Source organism: Hippocampus zosterae, chromosome 9, assembly GCF_025434085.1.
Source record: "Hippocampus zosterae strain Florida chromosome 9, ASM2543408v3, whole genome shotgun sequence".
NCBI lineage: Eukaryota > Metazoa > Chordata > Actinopteri > Syngnathiformes > Syngnathidae > Hippocampus > Hippocampus zosterae.
Genome location: NC_067459.1, coordinates 2,523,416 through 2,546,368, shown reverse-complemented (window position 1 = coordinate 2,546,368; position 22,953 = coordinate 2,523,416). Strand labels below are relative to the sequence as shown.

The window sequence follows — 22,953 nt, the reverse complement described above, 5'->3', positions numbered from 1 at the left end:
GTTCCTCTGTACGCCGGCATCATCAGTGCCATGTGAGCATGTGTTTTCCACAGCAGGGGAAATAGCATGCAAGAAACGCAACAGAATCAAATTCAAAACACTGAGGCAACTTAATTTTCTGAATAAAAATGTGTGAAGACAAAGCCCACAAGTATCCTCATTCACATAATTTGCACATTATTCAAACATATTGAATAATACAATATGAATACATAGATGTGAATGATATTGTATACATGTCACCATCAAATCAGTCAGTTCAGTCTGTCAAGTGGGTTGCCTGCAGAGATTTTTAAAGTCCAGGGGGTGTCAGTGGTCAGTGACACAGGATCAACACAGTATCAACACAGTGTGTCATTGCGTCAACACGCTTCATGAAACCTCATGGACCCATCACAAGACGACGACTATGGCAAGATCGAGAGATCTAGAAAACAACACTTGGGCATGAACAGCAAACAAGGTCAGTAATTCCAACAAAGAGTGACAGGAGTCAGAGTCCTTAAATACAAAGCTAATGATGACATAGAACAGGTGCCCCAGCTGGAGGGAAACACCCTTCACCCCAGCCAGAACTGAAACAAAAAAAACAAACAGACAGACATGATAAAATGAGTGCTGGTTCTGATAGTTTGTGAAGTTGGTCACACATTTTATCTTTTCAAGGAGAAGAACTGAAGGTTACTTTATATGAATGCTGTCAGAAAGAGATACAAACATGAGTTACAGTCTGTAGATTCTTAACATTCTGTTAAATAGAGAACTAACGACTGCTAAACATAGTCTCAACTTTGAATAGCCGTAAAATCTCACCCTAGCTCTCACAGTTGTGCCAAATCTCACACTCTTGTGAGCACAAACAGATAAGGTCATAGTGAAAGCAGTGACTGAGTTCATTTAAAAATCCACATATAGCTTGGCTCTGTGTTGTTGCTGTCTTTGGTTCGCTTTCTCTTTCAGTGAAGGTCAACAAAATGATTGAAGACATCTCCACTTATGCACACAACAACCTCTAAAAACATCACGATGATCTCCCCAGTAGTTTGCATTTTATGGACAAAGGGCTTCTCTCATTATCTTTGTAGTGTATGCCATCTTCATAAAATTCATAATACTTGGGTGATCATTTTCATATATTTTCAGAGGTTGATCATTGTGTGAGGATAAGTAAAGAAGTCAACATACATATTGGTGACTATTGATGGCAGTTTTTGGACATTAGGCAACATCCGGTTTGTCACATCCGGTGTTTAGAACCTTTTCATAAAAGAAACCACGGGAGGCAACAAACCCGTTGGACATAGAAAATGAAGATTGCATTACAATTACCTTACAAGTACATTATATAGTATAATGTTAAAACAGTAAAGTAGTTTGCAATGAACCAACAAAACAATGTAAAAAAATTGCGCTGGCATTGGGAAGACTCCTTGTATCCTCAAAATCATCACATTTTCAGAAGGCGGGAAGGCCAAATTTGCTCAGCCATTACCATTGCATCATCAAAGAAAGCAATCAATTTTCCACACTTTAGATTGCTTAATCATTCGTAAAAATAGCACCCGCATGTGTGGACTGACCAATAACAGAGTACCGTATTTTCACGACCATTCGGCACACCGTATTGTTGGGCACAGTCTCAGTAACGGGTTCTATTTCTGTGTTTGACACATACACAAAACGCACTGTATTATTGGGCGCAGCCAGGCGTGGTAAAACATACGCCAGCTTAAACATAAAGCATGCATGCACGCACACTAAAAACACGTTTTTAAAAAGGCAACGGAGGCAAAACTGAGTTCGGTTGTACTTCATTTAGCCATTTTACAATGTGACATGTGCCGCGTTAATCTCGTGAGAAAAAAATTAACCCAGTTAAAATTCATTTAAATTAATGCCAATAAAAACGTGCTAAACTGACAGCTCTACTTATTTATTATGGTAGAGTTTTTAACCAATCATATTTCAGATAGCTTGTGTTGCCAGGTAAATTAAATTTGCTCGGGGCTTTCAGATTAAACAGAGTAGGCCCCTGTGCGCTGTAAATGAATGGGCACAGTCAGGTTGCAATAGCCAATCAGATCACAAGTCTGCGCACCAGGGCCAGCTAGAATGCCTTACGTCGAGACTGGACGTGCGTGTTCAGTGATTGGATTAGCGCCTGCTAGAGGGAGCTATCACTGAATTTTAACCCAAAACGTCTGAAGAAGAAGACGTTGATCTGGTTGCTGAACTACTTTCCACACAATTTTCAAGACGGACCTTCCACAAGCTGGATATTGTGCGAAGAGTTCGCCCAACTCCTGCGCTAGCTAGCCTGACCCAGCAAGGAAAAGGGTTTGTCCGTCATTTTCAGACGAGCAATAATGAACGGGACCCGTGGCTCACTGCCTCTGAGAAACGCTGCAAATTGTACTGCTGGGAATGCTGATTGCTTGCAACTGACCGATTTGGTGTTTGGAGCCACACTGGATTGTTTTACCAAGGCAGCAAGGAACCATCAGAGCACGGCTGGGCACTTACAAACTACAGTGCGTTTATAAACATTTGATGACACTCAAGTAGATGTGCAGCTCAGTGAACAGGCACTACATTGGTGAGTAAATAAATTCTATTTTACATTTCTTCTTGTCATTTTATTTCGTTAGTATTAAATTAATGGTAACGAAATATAATGACAAAGATACAAAAATGTATCAAATAAATCTGCTCACTTGCAATTCATAATGGTGTATTGTAGTCACCTTCGTGCCTGAAAGTTCGTTCAATCTCAGCTGCTCAACATTTTCAGTTATTTGCCGTTGTATCGCCAATTTTGAAAATGCTAATGATCCGTTTACTTTATTTTTAAGAATTTGTTTTGTTATTGTTTGGTTGGTGTCTTGTATGAAACTGCGACATAACGCAATTTATTGGACAGACTTGTTTAAGATCACAAAGCGTAATTTGGGTGACATTTTAGTTAGTATTTGTTCCTAACCTTTGGCCTTCACTGAAGGCCTAAGGTTAAAATGCACGGCCCGCCACTGCTGCTACCGCATGCTTTAAGGCTTAAGCTAACATACCTGGTATGTTTTAGCGCATGCATGCTACCGTATGCTTCAAGCTAACGTGTTTTTAGCGTGCGTCCATGTATGCCGTATGTTTAAGCTGGCGTATGTTTTACCATGCCGGCTGCGCCCAATAATACAGTGCATTTTGTGTATGTGTCAAACACAGAAATAGCACCCGTTACTGAGACTGCGCCCAACAATAATGTGCGCGAATGGTCATGAAAATACGGTAGCCATGGGTGACTAATTTTGACAACTGGGATACAAGACCAGGCCATTGTCAACAAGACAAACTGACAGCAAACAGAGAAGTTTGGAACAAGTGTGTGAAGTATGTCACTCATTTAGAACTTAAGTCCAAACTACACTCTGCATTCAAGCATTATAGGCTAAACAAGAAAATTAAATATGGCAAGAAGACAACGTTTAAAGATAAATTATGACTGAGGGGGAAAAAAATTGCATATTGTATTCCTGGAAAGAACCAAGGAAAGGCAACTGGAGGTGATAATAATAAGAATAATGCATTTTATTTAAAAGCGCCTTTCATGCCACCCAAGGACACTGTACAAACAATAAGAAAATACAATGTAAAAATTTGTAAACGACATGTTATATAAAAACAGGACATAAAATCATAAAAACATAGGAAATGGAAGAGCTATGTGTTGTAGGCAATTCTGAACAGGTGTGTTTTTAGTCGAGACTTGAAAGTGGAAAGAGGTGTGCAGTTTTGGAGGTCCGGAGGTAGGTTGTTCCAGAGCTTTGGAGCAGCGTGACTGAAGGCTCTGGCTCCCATGGTGATCAGTCGGGCAGGGGGCACTGACGGGCGGAGGGAGGACGAGGATCTGAGGGAGCGAGAGGGGATATGCACCTGGAGAAGGTCAGATAGGTAAGGACGGGCCAGGTTGTGGATGGCCATATATGTATATAGAAGCAGTTTGTAGTTGATTCGATGTTGAACAGGGACCCAGTGGAGCTGTTGGAGAACGGGGGTGATGTGCTGGTGGGAAAACGTTCTGAACCAGCTGGATTTTATGAAGGGACTTTTGAGGTAGACCGAAGAGGAGAGCGTTGCAGTAATCAAGGCGCGATGTGACAAGACTGTGGACAAGAATAGCAGTGGTGCGGGGGGTGAGGGAAGGGCGAAGTCTGGTAATATTGCGGAGGTGGAAATAAGCAGTGCGGGTGATGGTGTTGATATGTGAATGGAAGGTGAGCATACTATCCAGGATGACACCCAGACTCTTAACCTGAGGGGAGGGAGACACGAGGGAACTGTCAATGTTGAAGGAAAAACTGTTTACTTTGGATAAAGTGGATTTGGTGCCAAGAAGGAGGACTTCAATTTTATTAGCATTTAATTTAAGAAAGTTTGTTGTGAACCATGTTTTGAGTTCGGAGAGGCAAGAGGTGAGGGAGGGGGGTGGGAGTATGGAGTTTGGCTTGCAGGAGACGTAGAGCTGGGTGTCATCAGCAAAGCAGTGAAAGTGGATGTTAAATTTGCGGAGGATATGGCCAAGAGGTAGGAGGTAGATGATGAAGAGAAGTGGACCTAGGACAGATCCCTGTGGTACACCTGTGGTGACTGGGGAGGCCTTTGAGGTGAATGATTTGAGCTGGACAAACTGTGTGCGGCCAGTGAGGTAGGAGTGGAACCAACTGAGGGGAGTGTGGGAGAGACCAATGGAGGAGAGTCTATTGAGGAGGATAGGGTGAGAGATTGTGTCAAAGGCAACGCTCAAGTCTAAGAGGATGAGGATGGAGACTAAACCGGAGTCAGATGCTATGAGGAGATCATTTACAATACGGATTAGGGCAGTCTCTGTGCTGTGGCGGGGGTGGAAACCGGACTGAAAGGGTTCATAGAGAGAGTGAAGGGACAGGTGGGAGTGGAGTTGAGCAGCAACAGTTTTTTCAAGGATTTTTGAGATAAATGGAAGGTTGGAGATGGGGTGGAGGCTATTGAAGTTGTTGGGGTCAGACCCATGTTTTTTCAGTGTGGGGGTAATAGCAGCGGTTTTGAGGAGTGATGGGACAATACCAGAAGAGAGTGAGGAGTGGATAATAGCAGACATGTGAGGAAGCACAGAAGGAAGGCAGGATTTAACAAGGGATGAAGGGAGGGGATCAAGCTGGCAAGTGGTGGGCTTGGATTTGAGTATGAGGTCGGATAATTCAGCAGTCGTTGGTAGAACAAAACTGGAGAAAAAATGACAAGGAGAAGAAGTTTCAGATGGGGGGGAGCAGGCAGGTTGTGATGGAGTTGGTGATGGATCTTGAGGATTTTGTGGTTAAGTGTTCCATTATGGAGTTGCAGGTTGCTGTGGAGTACAGGTGGAGGGGGAGAGAGTTTGGTGGCCGGAGGATTTTGTTCATGACGGAGAAGAGAGATCTTGAATTTCCTTCGTTGGAGAGGATGAGGCCAGAGTAGTAGCTGGATTTGGTTTGTGCAATTTGGTCCTTGTATTTAGTGATATGGGTAGTGTACATGTCCTTATGGATGGTGAGACCGGTTTTCTTATAGAGTCGCTCAAGTTGGTGTTTTTTTTATTTCAATGATCGAAGAGCGGGTGTAAACCAGGGGGCAGATGTAGAGAATGAAGCAGTCCTGGTTTTCAGGGGTTGTAGTGGGCGGTGAGGTCATCCGGGTTTGAAAGGGCGTCTGGAGGCGGGGAACGGTCGATCATGGAGCAGAAGGTGTCAATGTTGATATTTTTGATATTACGAAAAGAAATGAGGCGGGAGGTTTTGATCGTAGAGAGACGGAGTACGGTGTTAAAAGTGAGGAGAAAATTATCGGTTTCAGGAAAAACATCAGCAGTGGGCTTGGAGGGGGAGAGGCCGGAGCAGCAAACCAAGTCCAATGTGTGGCCTTTGATGTGGGTGGGGAAGTCAGTGAGACAGTGTATCGCGAGACTCTCCAGGTAGGATGTGAAGTCTCTTGTGAGTGGCAGGTCGGGGTTGTCCATGTGAATATTGAAATCTCCCAGCAAAATTAAATTTGGCGAGAGAGTGGATAATAGGGATGTGAATCTCAGCACTGAGGACGATTCGATACACATCACGATCCACTGCCAGCGATGCGATACTTAAACGATACGTGGAATTTTCTGGCGATACGATGCGATACGTTTCACCGTCGTCACGATGCGATACGATTCGATACACATTAAGTTCAAATCAATGCGATCCGATACGATACAATGCAATTTGTTGCGATATTGTGCAATTAAACATGATGCAAATAAGCAAAGAAAAAAAGCTTTTAAAAAGATGGAATTCAGTATGGTATTACAAAAAGGATACCACTTTATTCCTTATAAAGAGTAGAACTTGTAAAACAACTTATTTAAGCCCTTTCACAATTGGGTTTTGTGCAAAGAAAATGTAAACAATTTGGCACCTGAGACTCACAGCTGTTGCTATAGTGTAAACACAAACAGACTATTCTCACTGAGTGTCTTATATGAAATATAATAATAATATATATATGTATATGAATCTCTAGCGCAAGATGTCCACCCATCCACTGTAAGTGCAACTCTTTGCGCACTGTTCAGCGACACAGTAATCTCACTTCTCACTTTGTTGTACACATCGGGAATATGTTTGTAAGTGAACACAGACCTGTCTGGTATTTTATACCTGGGTTCCAAAACGTGCACGAGATGTCTGAAACCCTCGTTGTCCACCACGCTAAGGCTGGAGGTCTTTGCATATGAAATAAGCAGTGGCCTTAGTTATAGCCATTGCGCGGTCACAGTGAGTTGCAAGGGGACTCCCAAAATAAGAGGCAATTTTTTTCTGATCCTGACCTGGTTTACCAAGAGTTTCTCCGATGTCCGACGAGGAACTGGGCGGGGAAGCGGGAGGGAAACTTGTCGGTGATCTGGTGCCATCGGTTTAAGTGGGTCTGCATATTTGTGGTGCTGCCGTTGTATGGCTTCTTAGTACGACATTCCTTGCAAATTACGGAGGTTCTATCAAGCTTTCCGTCTTTCTTTTCGAAGCCGTAGTATTTCCAAACATAAGATTTGAATATTGCGGCTGCATTAAATATAGTAGTTTCCTTGCTGCTGCGTGCGCCAACTTCCATAGTGTTTTGCTAGTTGTGTACTGGACTGTATGTGACGCACGGCTACCGTCCGTATTCAACACAAAACGCAAAGCAATGATGGTGCATTCATTGCGCCTAGGAAAGGGCAGATATGTGACGTTTAACATGAATAAAACGGCGATTGAATCGGATTTTACCGATACCCATCAATGCATCGTGATGAATCGCGATTTCACCGATACCCATCAATGCATCGTGATGAATCGCGATTTCACCCGTCAATTGCGTCGTACCCAGTGAATGAGCCGATGCACTCGGATCGCGGACGTGCGCATCGATGTATCGATTAATATCGATTATTTTCCACACCCTTAGTGGATAAGTGTGTGATTAAACTGGAAAATTCATTGATGAAATCACTATGCGGCTTTGGGGGGCGGTAAACTGTGGCAATGATGGTTGGCGTGGGTCCAGGGAGTTTAAACACCATGCATTCAAAAGAGCTTGATGCAGGAACGGAGACTGGTAAGACTTTCCACTTCTCGCGGTGGATTACCGCGAGCCCTCCTCCACGGCCGTTGCCGCGGCGGCGGCAGATGTAAACAAAGCCGGGAGGAGTGGAGTCATTCAGAGCAGCGAACTCGTTTGTTTGTTGCCAGGTTTCTGTTAAAACGAGGAAGTCAAGTTTGCGTTCGGCGAGTACATCTTGAATGAGGTGTCCCTTGTTCGTAAGTGAGCGGATGTTCAGCAGTCCAAAGTTGACAACGGAGGTGTCGTGTTTGACGGCGGCAGTGCCGTTAGCCGACCTAGCCAGGCGGGCTACTGCATAGTCGGTGGTGTTGCGGCCGCGGTTCCTGGGAGGACGTCGAGAAGTGGACCAGGTCGAGTTGATTGAGCCAGCATTTTTGCAGTCAACATGTCTACGCGACCCGCGGTGAATGTAGCGACGTCGAGGCAGGCGAGCGATGTCAGAATGATAGTGCAGTTCCGGCGGTGGAGGCTCCAGTGCAATCCTCCGGATCCGGAGAAGATCCGCGACAGAATAATGGAGTAGTCCGGTCGCTGAATGATGGCAGAACGTCAGGAGTATCAGAAATAACCCAAAGGCGGCGAAGTTGTGCCGCGCCATGACGAGGGAGAAATGCCGGTGCGGTGACAGCCGGTAAGTTTAAGCTAGCGGCGTTAGCCCATGGACTAAGTTACGATTTGGGTTTGGTTGACCAGGTGAAGCTATGATTTGCTACATCAATCACAGTCCAAACAGTCCAAAAACAGAAGGGCAAGGAAAAATCAGAAGAAAAATCTGTGCTTTGTAAAGATTGGAAACGTTTTGGAATGAGAAGCGGCGACATGCACGCCAGCGTCCTCTCACCCCGGAAGTGAATCCGGGGTGAGACTGGACTGCAATTGGTTAGAAGCGCAACATTACGTTTTAAAATCTTTATCTCCTACACTCATGGTGAGGAGTGTACCCGCCCCCCCCTCTTCTATCATAAGAAATAGTGGGCAATTGGTGACCCCTGATCTAACGCAACAAATATTGATAATATGTACTGTATGAATTCAGTTTTTAAGGCATTAGAATCAAACATACGGCCCGTGGGCCGGAACCGACCCCCAATGAGGTTCGAAAAAGCCCGCAGAATCATTTAAATGTGAAAAAAAATGCATAAAAGACACAGAATTAAGATTTTTAATAAGGTGCAATTCATGGAGTATTAGCTAGGGGACACACTATTTTGATCAGATTAGAAGACAACATTGTTTTGAACAGAGAGGAAGACAACAGCAGACGCTCTCAAGGACATGTGAATACTTTCGTCTTTACAAATTTAATAGCACTCTCCTTAGTTTGTAAGGTGTAGGCAGGGATTAAATTTAGATTTTATATGCACATGTGTAAATGGTTTTAAAATTCCTTTGTTTATAAATCTCGTTTAATCTTAAAACGCATTACTATATTTTTCAATACCATATTATTTGTTAAAGTTTTGTTCCTTTGTACAATCAGTGGGAATGATAAAAGTAAATTGCACATTTGTTTAAGGCCCCCGTCGGTAACCCAAGGCTCCAGAGCCGCATGCGGCTCTTTAGCGACATCTAGTGGTTCCCTAGAGCTTTATAAAAAATGTTTGAAAATGGAAAAAGATTAGATAGTAGGCTAATATCGCTCAAATCGATATAGATACATGTTGCAGCTCCGAAAAAGGGGAGCTGGGTGTTTTTTAAAACGTACACTTTATTTATGCTTTCAATAGTCTCGACAAACAGACACATCTACGTCCGATTTCCGTGCCTCCGAAAAACGGAAATTCATGATCACTTCACTGACACCAAGAAAAGCGAAAACAATGCACCAAAACAAAAAAAATCAAGCAAAGAAATCACAAAATAAATTCTATGGGGACGTTTGTGAACACACAAAGCAATGAATAACAAACAATTCTGAGACAGTCTAGTCTCCTACACACATACAGCATGTGTTTCCTTCATTGTAAGTTTTATATAGGGCTTTTATTGTTTTTGCGGCTCCAGACATATTTGTTTTTTTGTTGGTCTTTTTTTGTCCAATATGGCTCTTTCAACATTTTGGGTTGCCGACCCCTGGTCTAAGGAAATCTAAGGTACTTCATGAAATGTTTTGTAAAAGATATGTTCATTAAATTTCAACATTTTCCTAATGCTTATTTAGACCAAAACAAAGGAAAGACATCTTATTTTGGTAATTTATATCAGAGTAAAACGCACGCAAATAAAAACTCACACGTCGTCGTTTCGGACCGGATGAATGAAAACGGCGAAGCGAACACTTTGCTTTCGTCGTGTCGAGTAGGCGCTGCTTTTTAAGCCGGTGCCGCTATCTACGAGACGTAAGTGAATAAAGTTAAAATCATTCACAATTACAATAAAAAGCTCACCAATAAAAACTCACTTAGACGTCGTCGTTTCGGATCGGATGAATGAAAACGGCAAAGCGAACACGTTTCTTTTGTCATGTCGAGTGGGTTCTGCTTATGACGCCGGTGCCGCTATCTACGAGACGTAAGTGAATAAAGTTAAAATCATTCACAATTACAGTAAAACGCACGCCAATAAAAACTCACTTCCACGTCGTCGTTTCGAATCTGATGATCGAAAAACGCGAAGTGAAAACGTGTCTCAGCATCTTGTCTTTTCCGTCGCATCAGGTGGGCGTTGCGTTTATTTAAGCTCTGGCGGCATTACGCCTCCATCCAGGTTACGGCTAGTGGAATTTCCACTTATGTAAGTTCCGGTAACACGTTATATCATAGTCAAAATGTTAATGCATAGGTTTTTATTACGGGTGAAAGACATTCCTTTTCATAGAATTCCGGAGATGGGAATATTTACTGTACTGGAGACAGATGTAACAGAGAATCGGGTAATTTTCCAAAATTAAACATCTTTCAGATTGTGACATCAATAAAACGGAAGTAATGCAAGTTATTTATTCTTTCGGTGCGGCCGAGTATCAAATGACCCACGGACCGGTACCGGTCCGCGGCCCGGGGCTTGGGGACCACTGCTTTAAATTACTTTTTGTCAACTCAAGCACCACGTGGCAGTTTGTACTTGAGGACCCATGACCGAACTTTGTCTACTACTCAAAGGCTAAAGTTCGGAATACCGCACTTCAGGGTGTATTCACAGTTTTCCTGAATGGAAAACAAGCACAGGATGTGTTTTTCTCTATTTACATCCTTCACAGTAGTTAGACAGAGCACAAGTGGCAACTAGATTAACTCACTCTCTCTCTGCTTGCTAATAAGGGTCCATGCATAGTAAAGGATGTGACATGGTATTGACCAGAATTAAAAATGGAAACAGCAATATGTATGCAATTTCAAATCATGATTGTACTGAACTACCATACTGAATATTATTGAACTAAAAGATTGAAATTGTGGTAAAACTGACTTTTTGGATTTTCCTGCAAAGTTTGATTTATGGTGCATCGATTGCATATTACTTTCATATTTTAGTCTTCATGAGTGCTGTTCTTTCAAGCCGTGACTCACTCATTGTGGATCTTAGTAACAAAGAACCATTTCTTGTTAATGTGACCATACCATTCCCCACTGCATGATTTCAAAGGGCATTATTTCGCAATACTCTATTACTTGCATGCCTCTAGCGTGGTAGCTTCACATATCTGAGAACACCATGCTACACTTGTGCACTCCTCGCAGCACTCAGCCAAGGTCCTGAACTTTTAACATGCCTTAACATTCACATTGTGTGTTACATAGCAACCGCTTTTCCCAGCATAAAGGTCCTCTTTTCCCATGTGCTTCAAGAGACTCAATTTAGGCGGCATTCTTGAACAAGATGGTTGTTTCTAGTGAAGCAATTCTCCATTTTTTTCCAACAGCATCACCTAGCAACAAGCTGTCCATATACAGTAAAAGTCATCATACCATGTTGCTTTTCATGTTTGTCTAAACACTATGAAACGTCAAACAGACTCGGCGAAAAACTAAGCTTCACATTTGATGTTTCTCCTATCATTCATGAAGATTACAATACATCAGTATTGACTAAGGCGCACATGCTAAATTTGACTATAAGCCAAAGAACCATTTGCATATCATCTAAATTTCCTAAACTTATCATGTTTGCACCAAGAGATACCATAATTTCCAGAATACAAGCTACTACTTTGTTCTAATGCTTTCAACTCTGCGGTTTTAAATAAGACACGGTTAATTTACGTATTTTTAACGTTTTTCATGCCTTTAATACATTTATCCATAGTCTAATCACATATGACCAATGAAATTGCTGAACAGATCATTTGAAACGAGTGAAACTGAGCTCAGACTGAAGCTTTATATCAGTCATGGTTTCCATGGAGCCTTGTACTCCAATCAGAATGAAGCCAATGGTCAAAGAGAATGAAATTGCGGTTGATGATGAATGAAAAGTCGAGTTGAGTTGAGTGTCCAATCAGGCTGCCATGCATCTTTTTTTAATGTGGGAGGAAACGTGAGTACCCAGAGAAAACCCACAGAGGTACGGGGAGAAAACTCCACAAAAGGAAGGCCAGAGCCGGGATCAAACCCACGACCTCTGCACTGTGAGGTCGTGGCTCACCACTTGACCACGCTAACCACTTGACCACCAGGCCGCCCCGGATGGGTAGACTATTGTTGTAAAATAGAGTAAAGGTTTGACTGAAACAGCAATTTATTTATTTTTTGCTTCTGAGCACCACCAAAACTATGAGTCAGGACAAATCTTTAAAAAAAATAATAATTAAAAATAAAGACCGTATTTTCCGGCGCACCAAAAAGTCTTAAATTTTCTTAATAGCTAACCGAGCGCCTTAAAATCAGGTGCGTCTTTTGTATGGTCATTACGGTAATACAGTGATCCCTCGCAAATTCGCGGTTCGTTTATCACGGGTTCAGTTCAGTGCATCGCGGATTTTTTCAAACGTTAATATATATATATATATATATATATATATATATATATATATATATTTTTTTTTTTTTACATATATGGAGTACAGTACTGTATATGTTGCTCTATGTGACTCGCTGTTGTTTTGCAGCTTCTCGCGGACCGTTTGTGGAATTTGAAAAAAAAAATGTTTTTACCCGTTTATGTTAATTGGACGCTACTTCGTGGATTTTCGTTTATCGCGGTTGGTTTTGGTCCCCATTAATCGCGATAAACGAGGGATTACTGTACATCGACTCCACGATGGCTACTTCCTAGAGACATGCTTCCAATGTTATAACTTGCTGTTGGTTCAGTGAACTGTGTCGCTGCTTTATTAAATACGTTTTGTTGCAGCTCTGAAAAAAGGAGAGCTGTGGTGTTCATTTTTTAAAACAGTCTCAACAAATACAGGTACATCTTTGTCTGTCTACGTGCCTTCTTCCGTCCGACTCAAGAGGCATTCAAGACCGCCTCCGAAAAACGTAAACTAATGATTACTTCAATGAAACTACGAAAATTGAAAATAATACAATAAAACTGAAAAGCATGCGAGCACATCACAAAATTCTATAGCCACTTCTCCAGAGTTTATATTGTGATTTCATCATTTGTGAATACACAACAAAGGAATAAATAACTACTCCTGACATCTGATCGTAGTAGTTGTGGCACTATGATCAAGGAAATGCCAACGCGTTTTTGGAGGCGGTCAGCAACACCTCTCGAGTTGAACGGAATAAGAGAAGGCATGGAGACCGACAAAGACTTATCTGTATTTGTTGAAAAAAGGAGAGCTGTGGTTTTATTATTTTTTAAACGCAGACTTTATTAATGGTTTTTACAGTCGCAACAAATACAGGTACTGTACGTCTTTGTCCGTCTCCGTGCCTTCTTTCGTTCCACTCGAGAGGCATTCATGCCCGCCTCCGAAAAATGTAAATAAATTATTACTTCAATGAAACCACGAAGAAAATCAGGTGAGGAAATCACAAAATAAATTCTGTAGGGGGGATATAGAATTTATTTTGTGATTTCCTCGCTTGATTTTCCATTTTGATGCATTATTTTCAATTTTCGTAGTTTCATTTAAGTACAGTAACAGGAAATTTACATTTTTCAGAGGCGGTCATGAACGCCTCTCAAGTTGAACGGGTGCCTCGAGTTGAATGGAAGGAGCATAGCACCATCTCGTGGAGACATTGTAAATTGCGCCTTATAATGTGAAGCGTCCAATGTATGAAAAAAATTTACAAAACAGCCATTCATTGAAGGTGCGCCTCATAATCCAGTGCGTCTTTTAGTGCGGAAAATACGGTAGATTATTTTTTAAAAACACGCGAGATTTAAATAATTGTGACATCATCCAATGAACCATTGGACCAATAAGCAAGTGGGGACCACAAAGACCTCAGCTGCAGCAACTTCTTCCTTGTTAAAAAAAAACACAGCTAAGCCAGGTGAAAGGAGCATTGTTGCCACCTACCATTCAGAGGCAGATAGTTCAGTCCATGTACTGTAAAGTGAGACATCAAAGACAAGTGGGAAGAAAAGTGATGAGATCAAACTTTATCAGTAACTGGATGACTCTGTGCATTTAAACACAGTCATTTTCACTCTGAGGAATGCCTTCACCTCTCAACACCAGCAAGACCCCCTCTGTCCCCTCCCTCTCCCCCATCTCCAAATCCTCCTCTCCGGTTTGCTGCTCTATTCAGGCTACTCTCCAACAGAAACATAACAAAAGGACCTTGACACTCTCGGCGGGTACAAGGCAGGGGACACAAGAACTCCAGACCAACGCACATTAACGTGTAACTGCCAATCCAAAAAACAAATCACCAGTGAAACGTATTTTTAATATATTACACTATACGTAATAGTGTAACATGCAGAGTATACCAGTGAAGACTATTATGTCTACAAGGAGGTTCATTAGACAATGGAACACAAGTTCAGTGAGAAGTATGTGAATCTGTCAGTCTTGTCGTTCTTGGGAACGAGGGTATTGTAATGGTAGCGCGTGATAGACAAAAGCCCTTTATAAAAGCCAGTTCTCGGCAGAAATGTTTTGCCATTATTCCACCTCGCTGGTCTCTATTAAACCAACTAATCGGGGAGGGCATTGTTACACTACCATTAAACTGGGGGGCGGGGAGGACAACAAGCACTCAGGGAACCATGCTAGTGTGTTATGTGCACGCTACAGTTGTGGAATGGTACGCTACCTAAAACAGCTATGCATTAAGTGTTCTGAAACAGGGGTCCCCAACCTTTTTTGCCCCACGGACCGGTTTATGTCAGACAATATTTTCAGGGACCGGCACGTGTGGCGGAAATAATACAACAAAATAATATGCTATGGGCTGCATGAAAACTGTGGCGTTTTCGAAATATAATAATAAACACAAGGAGCATCAAATCTGTCCGCAACACTCATATCGCGATGGTCATGTTTAATGCCTTCAAAATACGATACAATGCAAATTCAAAGTGCATGAAAATGACGACTCACCACAGCCCCGAGCTGAGACTGCGCCCAACAATACGGTGCGCCATATGGTCGTGAAAATACGGTAATACGGTAACTCGTTTCTCTGAACTACAAATGAGTGCTGGAATTGTGTGACAGAGCTTAAAAATACCGTTTTGCATTTCAGAATTGAGATTTTATAAGAAGAAGGCATTAGGAAAACTCTCAATCTCCAATAATCCTACTTAAAATTTAGAGTGTGTGGTTGTTTGTCTTTGTGTGCCCTGCGATTGGCTTACACGCAGTTCAGAGTGTACCCCGCTGACTCCCCAAAGACGGCTGGAATAGACTCCAACATGCCTGCGACATTCATGAGGATAAGCGGTTGAGATAATGGATGGATGGATGGATGGATGGCTTATGATGACTTTCGAACATAGAGAAATTCAAAGATTTCAAAAAATATGAACTCCATCACATGATTCAAAATGGCTGCAGCCACCGCGGCCTTATGTATGGATAGGATTGGGGTGGAAGACATGTACTACACATATTCTTACCATTGTTTTTGCTTGTCTTTGATGTTTGCATCAAAAAAGGGATATATTTTAGCTTAAAATAAATACATTGGTGCTTTCTTATCATTTATTAAAAGAAGAAAAAGTAACGACGAGTAAGACACTAGACACACACACACACACACACACACTATATGTAGATAGATAGATAGATACACTCACACACACACATACACAATTTAATGTGTGTGAGAGAGATAAGTCATATTTTGATGTCAAATCCAATATTTTCAATCAACAATAATAGAAAAAAATGGTCTCAATGTTCCAATAGTTTTGGAGGAGAGTGTACCTCATATCAGGGTTTGCACCAGCAGCATATTGTCCCTAATCTTGTTGCATCTGTTGGTTTACAGAGCCCCATTAAGTAGGCAGGCCATACTGATAAGGTTAGTGACTTAATGCTTGGTGACATAATTAAATTGAGTATTTAATCTGGCAATAGTAGCAGAGTAGCTCAAGACCCCTGCTGGGCAGATCACAGTTCACATGGTGCGACATTTCCAAATACTGTAGTAGCTATTTTGATCTCATTTGGTCTGATGGCCCACTTCAACAGACAATGAATGGTTGCAGAAAATATTCCCTCCGCAGACTTTTACGACAATAGCATAAAATGGAAGCTCTAAAGCATGGGTCGGGAACCTATGCCTTGCGAGCCATTTATGGTTCTTTTGATGATTGCATCTGTCTCTCAGGTAAAACAAAATATTCCTCCTTCTTTAATACATCCATTGACTTTTTTCACTGGTCATGTCCTGTAGTTGGCAGGGGCAATTTTAATTGGATGATACTGGCCTACATCAGCCGTTGCCGTGGCAACATTAATAATGAATCAGCCCGCTCAGTCATTAGCTCAAAGCTAATCCTTCAACGAATGAGATGGCGAAAAGAAAAAAGATGACGAGTGTGATACACTTTAGGACGAATGGACCGAAGGATTCGCCTTTGTGGAGGGCACAAGTTCTATGGTGTGTCTAATTTGCAATGACAAAATACCATCGATGAAATGAATGAATGAATGTAAAGCGGCATGCTACGTTCACATCAAAACACACTACGAGAGAGAGCAGAAAGCAAGCGTGCAAGCTACTGAGCAGAGTCCAAGCGAGCCACCAGCAGCAACTACACGTATAGACTCGACAAGTTGACTATAATCCCGCTAGTATTGCTGGATCTTTCGCAATCGTGAAGAACGGAAAACAATTCACATTAATGGTGAGTATTAAAACAGAATTGTTGAAAGGTATACATTCAGAGGTGTATTATACTGACATTTTCTTGAATTTATTTTTAAAATACAGTTTGTGTGTGTGAAGTACTGTATATATATACACATACATATGGCTCTCACTGAAATACATTTCCAAATAGTTTGCTTTCATGGCTTAGTCAAAAAGGTTCCCAACCTCTGCTCTATAGTATGCTTGTTCCAACAGAAAAGAGAAAGAAAAAGATCAGATCACTTTTGAAGCAATTCTGACCAATTTAAAATGTAAAATTTTATCCTGCTACACTTGAATCTAGATCTACAAAATTTGTTGCACAATATACCAGAAAGATTACGCATAAGATACTTTTGTGTAGCGCACGTACAACAAATACTGCAGGTAAAGTTTAGCTGTTCATTAAACATACACACAAAAAATGGTGGGCTGTTTTAGGCCAAACTAAGAAGATATAACATGAAATTTAAGCATAGGGTCAGTAGCTAGGACAAAGTTTTCTTTTTCTTTCTTTCTTTTAATTTTTTTCATCAAAAATGTAAACAAAATAACCATAAAACATAAAACATTCTGACCGTTTCAGAACTCGAAAACTGTCAAGTCACACGTTGTAGACCCACCTACCTTGGGAGTTTTCTTCTGAAATTCTTAGTTCTTCTACTTTTCTGAATGTGCTGCGTTCATCATGACATCGAATACATCTACGCTTTCTGTGTTTGCCACTGTTTCTTGTGTTTTTTTTCTATACATCTAAATCGAATCGATCTTAGGTCAGGTAAAGTATTTAAAACTTGAAACACCGACATATCCATATCATTAATGTCATAGAATGCACCGTTGGCGCATTGACACTGTGCTATTTTCACGTGGTTTATACTCGGCCCATGGTGTTCATCAAATAGTTCGCTGAATTTTTTCGATACATCAATGAATGCTATTTTCTTAACAATACGGTGCAAGCATGCGAATGGAACACAGAAAACACGATTTAAACTGTCGTCGGAGATCACGGCCGCCGCCATGATTCAATGTTGTTGACAGACAACACGGCAAACAACGCACGCGCTCAACATAAACAAATTTAGGAAACAAATTTAGGAAAAGCAGGTCCAGAACATAAGTGAGCCTTCTGATTCACTGTAGGTAGAGTGTGGAAATTTGTTGGTATTCATTTGTTAAAGAATGAAAATGGTATTTTGTTAAAAAATAATAATAATAAATAAAAAAGGGACATTACAATCATCACAAGAACATTGTTCTGGAAGCATTATCAATGGTCAAGATAAATTTAAGCAAATTCCAGGCTCATTAGTTTCCAATTCAGTTATGATCGTGGGTTTAAATACAAATTAAGGCTATAAAGAGGATTGGTATCGAAGTGAGAATTTTGGTATCTAGACAACACTGATCCGGAGAATCACAATTTATTACAGGAAACCAGCATTAAACTGGATCTTTTTTCATTCAGATTTACAGTTGTCAAAAGAGGAATAACCGAGCTTTTACGCCCTCATGAAGCTGTGTTACCACACTTAAGCGATGAAGAGCATTACCAGCCTTGTCCGTCCTTGACATCTCCTCACTTGGTCATTACAACACTGTCAATATGAATGTCATAGTGGATACAAAGCAAGTGATGGCATTTGTTAAAACACACCTGTTTGTTTGGAAGATGGGCAAGGATGAAAGGTTCAATTACCAAATGTTTCCAGCAGCTCATTAAGTTAAATGACAAATCCCCCCCCCCCCACACACACACACACCCAAATAAGTGAGCATTATAACTTCATGGAAACAAGAAATCTCATCTTAATACTGAGCTACAGTTTGATTCTTTTCAAATATTTTGAGTTAATCTCTACTCCAAACACACAGAGTCTGTTATGGTAAAAATATACAAACCATACTGACAACATTCCAACCCTGGGTCAAGTGTCTTTCGAAATCTCAAAGACATAACATCATCGTGTACGAATAACATGATGAACTACACCCCAGATTTAAGTCTTTATTTTGTGTCACCCTTTACCATTGTTTACTACCTCTGAATGATGATCACTTCAATACTGGAAATTGAGGCAACTGATGAATTATCAAGTTATAAAGTCACCTACAAGTGTATGATATGGACAAAATGCTTATATCGCACTATCGGTAATTTTATATCCCGATAATCACATATATATCTCAATAGAATGCAAATGGCTGACAACCGGTTCAGGGGTGTGAAATTGAAAATATTTGGGAATAAAGGCTTAAATGTGATTTCTGAAAAAGATGGCAGATATGTTATTGTCTCCAGGTTACTATATCATATAATTTTATTGATTTGTTTGATTTATTGGTTAATATTTACGCCCCCAATTTTGACAGCTCAATATTCATGAGCAAATTGTTAAAACGACCTACGTGATCAAATGCCTCCATGCTGACATTTGGTGGTGATTTGTTCCAAAACCTTATATGACGACAATGATAGAGTCATTTTCACATTAAATCATTTTATTATCTATTAAATCAGAGGATACTGCAACTCTTAATTCACCACTGACTGTGTCGTAAATAACGGCAGCTATGAACAATCTGCAAAGAAATAGTGCTCCAGGTCCAGACAGATTTAGTATTAATTTCTTGAAGAAATGTAAAGATAAATTGGGAATTTTGTATAGGAAGCTAATGAACGGATGCCAGTGTAGTTATGTGCCCCCTCTTACGAGTACCAGTCAAGAGGTGAGCAGTAGCATTCTGGACCAACTGGAAACGGTTCGTGGAGGATTGGCTGACTCAAAAGAAAAGTGCATTTCAGTAATCTGGACGAAATGTGACGAAGGCATGAATTGTTGTTTCAAAGGGCCCCTGAGAAAGGAGGGGCTTTAGCCAGCTGCCTAAAATGAAAGAAGCTGGATTTAACAACGGCACCAATTTGTCAGTCCAATTTAAAATTACTGTCAAGTTCAAGACTGTTGGCTTCAGATCAGGAGCCAGGGGGCCTAAGTCCGCAAGATGGAATGTTCAATGGCCACTAAGACCAAACACCATCACTTGGGTCTGCTTTTCATTGAAATTTAAGAAATTTGGTGCCATCCAGGTCTTGATTTCCTCCGGAGAGGTTAAAAGTGGCCTTAAAGTGTGACATAAATCTGACAGTCATCCACATAGCAGTGGAAGGAAATACCATGTTTGCCTAAGATAACTGGCCGATTCTATATTTTCCCCCTCTGCTTAATCACAAAAAGTAACTATTACTAAATACCACTTTTTTCTTGATTTCATGCTTAAAGATGGAAAGTTGCCATTTTGAATAACTTTAGTTTTGTGTCATTTCTGTGATCTGCTTTTTCCTCCACTACATATGTAAGCAAACTGAATGAACATCCACTAATACAGTGCACTCCGCTTAATAGAACACCGGTTAATAGAGTAATCCGCTTAATAGAGCAAAAGGCTCTGGAACAGATTTGCCTAATGCAATTTCCTATAAAGATACTCCGCTTAGTAGAACAGATCTCCGCTTAATAGAACAGGTCGTAAGCAATGAACATTGTAAACTAGTGGTTTTCGAAGTGTAGCTATTGCGATACTGTACCACTATCGCGAGAAAACGCGGTAGTTCTAGCCGTATACAGTAACAGGTAGCACGCGTCACTCCACACATAGACACACGCACGTCACAATGGCTTCAACTTCATTCAAGAGACGAGAGAGAGACGAAGTGTAGCTATCGCGATACTGTACCACTATCGCGAGAAAACGCGGTAGTTCTAGCCGTATACAGTAACAGGTAGCACGCGTCACTCCACACATAGACACACGCACGTCACAATGGCTTCAACTTCATTCAAGAGACGAGGGCTATCACCTGCGGATAAGAAGGACATACTCAGACGATACGATCCATTGCCGGATTCTCAGAAGGTACGCCTGCGGTTTCCAGGACTTCCCTCTTATCCAGCGCATTGAGAGGGAAGTCAACCGCAAAATTACGGACTCCTGTTTCCAGACAAAAGTAACGAAATTTTTCTCGTGATTTGAGATGTTTGACTGAAGTTGATTAAAGTTGTTGTTTGATTAAAGCTATGGACGTCCACAGTCGAAATATCTCTTCTAACTCGTCAGCAGGGGGTTTTCTGCGTGCATAACTTGGTCGTTGACGTGTCTGAAGGTGTACCTAATAAAGTGTCTCCGGTTAATAGAAACCCCGCTTAGTACAACAGAAGCGCTTCGGCCCAATGGTGTTCTATTAAGCGGAGTGCACTGTACTGGCGAGTTCATAATTTTTTGCCAGGAATTGTACAGCATTCCCCCAGTAGCAACAGGAGATCTTATGACAGGTTGGCTCCAGACTGAAATGATCTTTCTGCTAAATTTGGTGATCAATCGTGTATTATTTCAGATTAAAGTACACATTGTCCATAAACTTAAACTAGAAACTATAATATATATGAAATGCTGTTATATCAATAGATATCCATTATCTGCAATTTATATATATTATAACGCACGGTCAATCCAAAGACAAGTTTCAAGGGGGCAGATGTGGACACAAATTAAAGTTTCCCAAAGAAAATATGAAATGATCACCACTGAGGGGATATTCCATCTCATTTCCGGGTCATACTAAGGCACCAATTCCATGAGGGAGACCATGGTAACAGATGGCTGAGGTTTTCGGAAGACACTGCACAGTGAGTAGGTGATACTCCAGAGATTTATAGTAGCTGTACAATCCCACTACAGTGGGAACTTTCAAGAGACTTGAAACACCGAGGTTATGCATCAACATGAATCAAAATTGCTGTAGCCTACCATTCACGCCACACCAATGACCGCCTTGCAATGGTCACAGCCATTATTTACTGAGTTATGTGTTACTTTTTAAGAATTTAGACGGGATGCCATGCATATGTAAAATAGAAACACATGCTGTAGTTGTTATATTTTAGCCTGAATAACAGAGTCAAGCTGGCCTGGGGCGACGTCGCCGATGAAGTAGTCGAGTAAAACTTAGCCGACTTCAAAGAAGCAGCTCTGGCAAATTTTTCGCTGCCGCAGGCTAACTTGGCGTTAGCAAGACTCGACAGACCTTTATACTGCTTAGGGAGAGTCTTCAAACGCAACATTTACATGATTTAAAGTTTAATTAGCGCCACGCAGGTCAACGTCTCAGGAAGCTGTATTTAAAAGAATTAAATTTGCGGGAGGGTATTAGTCACAACATGACACTTACGTACAGCGATTTCATTAAACATACATGCACGTCGGAACTCAGTTTTGAGCGAGCCTCAAGGTTAGTTCACTGGCACTCACCTTTACGTGTCCAGCTATGCCCTCCGCCTCTCCAAAAGATACTTTCCTACTCCTCGGTGTGGTATTGTGGAGTTGCCCGTTTTCCCGAATAATATAATCCAACCTATCAGAAGCCGGTGCTCATAGGAGGCTCAGTGAACGTTATCCATCTAAGTTGGAGTTCAGAAATTCCACTCTCGACCAGTTTGGACTTGCAGAGTGCTTGTCAACAATCCAATTGTCGGTAGCACAGTATACGCAAATACCCGTCGGGGGAGGTGCTCATAAAATTTAACATGAATGTAAGTTCCATATCATCTCGGTTGAGATGGCTAGTTGCCCCCCATTGGAGTCCAGTCCGCAGCAAGTGAGCGGCTTCAAGCTGTAAACAGCGCCTCTGGCTTTTCTGAAGGCGAGAGGTTTTTTTTCTTTTTTTAGGGGAGGGCAATCTCGCTGCATTCAGTGCTGCTTGTTCTCGGCTCAACATATAATGCAATCTACGTATTATTACCCATTATACCTTACTTGTGACCGTGTTGTGAAATTATTCTAATTGCCAAGTCTTTCTTATCCTTTCTTTGAACTCAATGCGTCACAATACAAGCGAAGCACTACTGAAAAGTTACGACTTCCAACAGTCAGTGAAGGCACCATAGTTGCCGGTTTCAAATAAATGAAAGTAAACACTGGCGATTTGCAGAAATCTGGCCAACGAGACACATGTGACCACGTCACGTCCCCTTGTCGTTACAGAAGTAGTGTTTGTTCAATCCGTATTTTGATATTGACAGAGAAGTAAAGGTTTGATGAT

At 41.3% G+C, this 22,953-nt stretch overlaps 1 protein-coding gene across 2 annotated transcripts in view; it reads right to left on the bottom strand.

Annotated features, from left to right (window-relative positions):
- plxnb1b (plexin b1b) overlaps positions 1-22,548 on the bottom strand; it is a 211,945-nt gene extending 189,397 nt beyond the window's left edge. For both annotated transcript variants that reach the window (XM_052074990.1, XM_052074991.1), the window contains exon 1: positions 22,164-22,548. The gene's annotated coding sequence lies outside the window, so the exon portion shown is untranslated. The remainder of the gene's footprint in view (positions 1-22,163) is intronic.
- Between the last annotated feature and the right edge of the window lie 405 nt (positions 22,549-22,953).